Source organism: Amphimedon queenslandica, unplaced genomic scaffold (assembly GCF_000090795.2).
Source record: "Amphimedon queenslandica unplaced genomic scaffold, v1.1 AMPQUscaffold_11241, whole genome shotgun sequence".
Lineage (NCBI taxonomy): Eukaryota > Metazoa > Porifera > Demospongiae > Haplosclerida > Niphatidae > Amphimedon > Amphimedon queenslandica.
In genome coordinates, this window is record NW_003548516.1 from 45 (window position 1) to 6,180 (window position 6,136).

Here is a 6,136-nt window from a genome sequence, read left to right on the forward strand (position 1 = left end):
CAATGGAAATGCATTACAATAGTAGGAATTATATCATACCTATGCACATTCCAGTGTTGTTCATTTGATATCCATCAATACAGTTACACTGATAGCTCCCTAATGTATTAATACAGTTACTTCTTAAAGGACATACTCCAGGATCCTCAATGCATTCATTAATATCTAAATGAAGATTGTATCACAATACACACAATATACAGTGACTGTACATACCATCACAAGATGAATTATCATTCATTAGTTTGTATCCAGTATTACATTGACAGTAATAGCTTCCATTAGTGTTAAAACAGAGTTGTTGACAGCCACTGGTACCCATTGAACATTCATCAATATCTGTATGTATATGTATGGGAAAGGAATACTGAGTAACAACACTACAAAGACAACAGTGATTAGATTGTGGGTAGGTGGGCATACTACAAAGGAGTCACATAACATGTTTACCATTAGTCTTAAAAATCTAATTCTGAAAGGACTGCCTTTTGGTTATTACAATTGATTGGCAAAGAATACTATGATTAGATAAAATAAAGAACAAGGCTTCTTGGAAGGAATATCAAATAACATATATTCTTTTTCAAGCAGTATTGTTTCAGTGATAGTTCTTACCTGTACAATTCCCATATCCATTATCTTTATATCCAGCTCTACAAGAACAGGTGTATGATCCAACTGTATTACTGCAAGTTTGTGTACAATTGTGATCAACAGTCTCACATTCATTAATATCTGTGTAAACATGTACATCATATTAAAAGTTCGAGTAACAATGTATTTAATTATTTTACCTTCACAAGTTGAATTGTTATTTATAAACTGATATCCAAGGTTACACTCACAAGTATATGATCCTTGAGTATTTATGCATATTTGATTACACACATCAAGACTACATTCATCAATATCTATTAAAGTAATAATAAGTATAAGATGCATACATACATGCATAATTGGGTAAACTAACCTATTCTACATCTGTCTCCAGTCCAACCAGGATTACATACACAACTGTTAGTTGGTACACAATATCCATTACCACATACTGGACTACATAATACTACATAATATTTATGCAATATGATACTGTTACACAATGCAAGTAAAATTAATCCATACCTTCATCACACTGATCTCCAGTCCAACCATCAAAGCATTGACACAAGTTATCGGCAACACAGTTACCATTACCACAAGAAAAATTACAAACTGGAATCACATCTAACAAAAATAAATGTACATGTATTTAAAGTGAATACACGTCTTACTTGGTTCTAATAAAACTACTGCTGGTCGTCCATAGATATCAGCTATGTAGTCATAGCCCTGTATTTGAACAGATAATTTCCCAATTCTATCAGTATGAATTACTGAATGATTAGTAGATGGATTAATTTTAATTTCAGTTCCATATGCCACAATGTTCCTTGAAGAATCATATACGGCTGTCCAGTTTACTGTTGCTAGTCCATTATGTAGAATAGCTGTAGGAGAGAATCCTTCAACTGATGCTGTAATAACAAGCTTTGAATAATAATAATAAAGGGGAACCCAATAAAAATTAACCTCTTGAAGATATTGTTCAATTGGTGGTATCAATACCATAGTAGTATAATAATAGAAATATGAGTGAGGAAACAGGACAACAAATATTGGTTTATCAGCTTCCATGTAACAATATTCAGTTATGTTATACTGATATGTACCAATTGCACCATTGGTAGAGTATCTTGTAGTGTTAGTGGTTCCATTACAGTATATTGTTATACTAGTGTTGGCTTGTGAAGTGACTGTCTTTACAATAGAAGAATATAGTGATTTGTCAACGGTATTACGAAAGTTTGTTAGAATAAACTTTTTACCCCAAGTTATTGTTGGAAGAATTTGTAACTGCATCTCATTACAATGAAAGTGCTCTATCATGTCAGGAGTACTGCCACACTGATGACCAGTAATAACAGTCAGTGGTTTATTAGAAATAAAGTGTGTTCCTGATATATCACTTCCATTCCCTTTACCCAGCAATAGAGTCTGTCCCTCATGTAGTGTAATAGTATGAGAGTTACCTTTAGTTACTAATATATCATCACTGCCACTCTTCTGTACATCAATAGGAATGAAGAGATCAACTGTTGGTATAATATTAATGACAGTATTATTAATGCAACCAACAAGAAGAACTTGACTAAGAGATGTGTTACGGTAACTACTAGTAGAAACAGCATAATATTCATACTGACTGACTCCTGGGTACTCATGATATGGTAAAATGAGATACTCCAAAGTGTGTGAACGAAATAGTACATTTATTGGTTGATCACTTGTAACATGAATTCCTCTAAATCGATCAGCAAAAGAGCTGGAACGTGTTGCTAATGTTGAGGAATAATATGAATTTGGTCTATTCTTCGTTACTATTCCATTACGAAAAAAATTTAGTGAGTCAGCCCTGATATTAAATTTGATATTGAGAGGAGATAAAGTTGAAATTGCAAAATATTCATCATTATATATCATTCTCATTACTCCAAAGTAAAAACTAGTAGCAGAATTATTATAGGTCTTTCCTATACAATAATAAAATTAAACAAATCTAGGTAGATCTATATAGATACTTATATTTTAGTAGAATCTACTGAGCCAAATTTAAAATGACAAGGACTTACCATGACTTATTTGTAAGCATAAAAGTGCAAACAAAAAGGAGAGAATTGTCATCTTCAGTTAGATCTATTAACCAGAGAACACAACTTATAGATCTACTTTAACTCTTTGCCTGACAATTTGTTGTAGAACTACACGCCCAAGAGTTGGAACATGGACCAGTCCTGATACAGGCCTGAATCATTACTGATGATCGAGCCTTGACAGAGGATTTGGGGCAATGGCCTGATCCGATATTGACGAATTATTCTGGTGCCAGATCTGATCCGACAACGATAACGATATTCATTAAGCCTCATTATGACGTACTTCCTGTTATGCTTAATTAATACTTAATTATTATTCCTTATCAATTTACAATGATTTGGAATTATTATTAAAACCAAAAAAAGATTATAATTGTTTTCTTCATCATAGTCTACCAATGTTCCACAAGTAAGACACTTTATGTTTTGTAACTTAAGACACCTAAAGAGCCATAAATTAAGAAGGTACTAAAATAATAAACTTACATTACTGAGAAATTAATTTCCCAAAATCTCCAACATTAATGAACTCTCGGGTTCCATGTAGTGAAGCAGATCTTTCAAAGGTATCTTGTCACACATAGTCCTACAAAGCTTAGTTCCATAACATAACTATAATGAGGCATAAATTCTACATAAGCAAAGGAACTACATACCTTCCTTAACCAGCATGATGAAGGCAGGTTCACAAAAAAATTCAATGCTATTTGAAGTGAACTATAATGACAAATGATGATAATAAATTAAAACACTATGATTAAACCGACCTTAACAAGAGCTTTAAACAAGAAAGTTTCAGTTCATCACAACCTGAATAATAAATTTAGCTTTTCACATGAAATTACTGAAACAAACCTAAGATATTCTTGTCTTGAAACTTAGTGAGATAAGGTAACTATAGAATGTATACTAGTGGCCTTGCTAAATTAATAAATTAATATGAATTAAAGGAGCACCTACTATACTAATATTTCCAGAATAATCTTCCGCATCAAAAATTCTAAGGAAAAGTAACAATTACACACATAATCAATAAACTATTTTACCACACTTGTGACTATCATTCATAAGTCTCTCAGTACAATATCTTCATCATCATGATCACTAATACATTCACCCTAATTAAAAATATAGTTACAATCACATGTAGTGAGACCATTTTTACGCCTGATTTCTCATCGTCTTCACTAGTGTCATGATTATTGCAGAAAGGTCTTCTGGCTCTGTTTCAATGCTTGGCTCAATACTAGAAAGTTAACGGAGAATCCATAATGAAAGGTATATACTTCTAATTATAGTCAATTAAACTTAGTCATTCATCTCACAATAATAATTAGCTTAAATTTATTATAAGTTTGTTCATGCAGTTTATACCCCTTTGATAATTCCTCATAAACCCAGGTCTCTACTTTCGTATCACAGAGATTTTGTAGGCAAGATGTGGTAAACTTTAATTGGAAGGTGTCAGTCGTTTTATTTTCCAGTCATGTATCTGCTCAATTAATTTATTTAGCTTGATTGTGTATCTACATGTGCCTACTTTTTACTCAAAATATCGTGTATCCTTATCCTACTCATGTTTATGTAATAAATGGTTCAAAATAGCCTAAAAATAGTATAACATTTAATGTAGTCCACGGTACTCACATAACATCCAGTGATTTAGCCCTAGTATATACAGCCAACAAGATTCCTCTTAAAGAGTCAGATTAAGATGATTTTCTTTAACAAAACATGTCAGTAGTCTCGCTAGCCAGACCATTCGCCAGCCTACAGTCATTGGGGTGGACGGCGGGGAAGGGTCTGGTACACTCTTTAATGTAGTTTTGTTCTCCCGTCCAAAAGTGGACGTGACCAATCAGATTCAGTTATCCATGACATGTGACCACAAGTCACATTAAATATTAATCATCAAAATGGCGACTTTTCAAGAGTTGTGGAGAGAATGCTGAAAACTGTGAAAAGCATAGGCGGCTGCCAGAGGAGGTAGGACACGGTTGACCTTGATTAATAATTGCAAAGTTCAATTGCATTCCATTGGTATCACGTGATGCAAAATGGCCAAATTCTTCCACTAGTACCACTTCTAACAATAATTTAGAGCATCAAGATAGAGTCAATGGGACTTTCATTAATTCACTAGAAACTATGATAGGTGCAGTAATTTTTAACATCTTAAACTAGCGAAGATTGATTTATCTGATGAAGTAAAGAAGAGAATCAAAGTTAAGATGCACTGTCTCTTCTCCTTCTTATATTCATGTCTATAATCAAATAAGAAATATTCTCCATACAATGGTGATTTTAACAACCGTCAAGGGTAGTCATAGATCTCTCTAGTTTCTGCAGTAGTAGCTAGTTTTGTGATACAATCATCAGAAAGCTGCCATTTTTCATCACGTGATACCAATGGAATGCAATGGACCTTATGCACCGAAATGATTCTAATTAACGCGCACCCAAAGTGGTGGTAAAATGGCAGGTTTTTGGAGGGAAAGACAGGCTAAACAATCTTCTCTTTTATCTATCCATTCTAGCTGTGCGAGCCACTTTGAGCTGTCCTTTTGTTTCAGTATACTCTATTTATCTCTTTTGTAAGCTCTTTGGTTGCTGTTTTGGCTTTTATAGCATTTTATCATAGGAATATTCTCAACCATTGGCCATTCCCGTTTTTCTAAATTTTGCTTTCAGGAGCCAGGGCGCTTGCCCCTCCATTGCTAGGAAGATAGAAGTGTATTCAGCTGAGTCCTATGACTAGTGTCTATCATCAGAGTTAGTCTCAGTCCATCAGGACAAGGTACGGTGGAATAACTCACTCAGTTATCATTGCAGCTGGAGTGTGGATGATTATGACCATCTTTTCACTTCTTAAAACTATAGGACTGGTCTTTATTTACATGTAAGAAGCATTCCAAGGATCATAAGTGTGCTAGAATAGCTAAGCATCATGTAACTAGCTATTAATAGTAACGTCCAGTATGAAGTAAAACACTTTCATCGTTACATGATTTTTATGTTTTTATTCATGTTAAAAATTGATGTTAATAACAATAATTATCTTTGTTATCGTCAAGATGGTTTCAAATTATTGTGTATATACTGTTTATCATAAAGTATGTGTAAATGCATAAATAGTCGTCTATACAAATGCAATATAGTGACCTAGTGATAACAACAATAATAGTTCTAGCAACAACACCCATAATGTTTTTTATAATTCAAAATAATAAATAAAACTGTTGGGAGAGGATACAAATGGTGAAGAGCCATGAACGAGTCCTGAATGTGATGATTCCTTTCTGCAAGTACTGAATAGCGACTGACAGATTTTAATGACATGAGATGCTCATACAGTACAATCAGTGAATTTACAGATAAAGAATGAGTTCTTGCATGCCTCAACTATCTATAAGAGCCAACCTATAGTTTAAGAAGGAAAAGAT

At 33.4% G+C, this 6,136-nt stretch overlaps 1 long non-coding RNA gene across 8 annotated transcripts; it reads right to left on the minus strand.

Annotated features, from left to right (window-relative positions):
- Positions 1-3,025: 3,025 nt before the first annotated feature.
- LOC109589504 (uncharacterized) lies at positions 3,026-4,438 on the minus strand. Of its 8 annotated transcripts, XR_002188732.1 has the most exons (10): positions 4,341-4,405; positions 4,234-4,299; positions 4,068-4,185; positions 3,859-3,939; positions 3,740-3,811; positions 3,549-3,693; positions 3,461-3,503; positions 3,350-3,410; positions 3,180-3,305; positions 3,026-3,135 (listed from the first exon to the last, which is right to left on the minus strand). It is a non-coding gene; the product is annotated as an uncharacterized LOC109589504 (long non-coding RNA). The 8 variants fall into 8 exon arrangements; XR_002188735.1 differs by lacking the exons at positions 4,068-4,185; positions 4,234-4,299 and having other exon boundaries at positions 3,549-3,610; positions 3,654-3,693; positions 4,341-4,438; XR_002188731.1 differs by having other exon boundaries at positions 4,068-4,299; positions 4,341-4,407.
- Between the last annotated feature and the right edge of the window lie 1,698 nt (positions 4,439-6,136).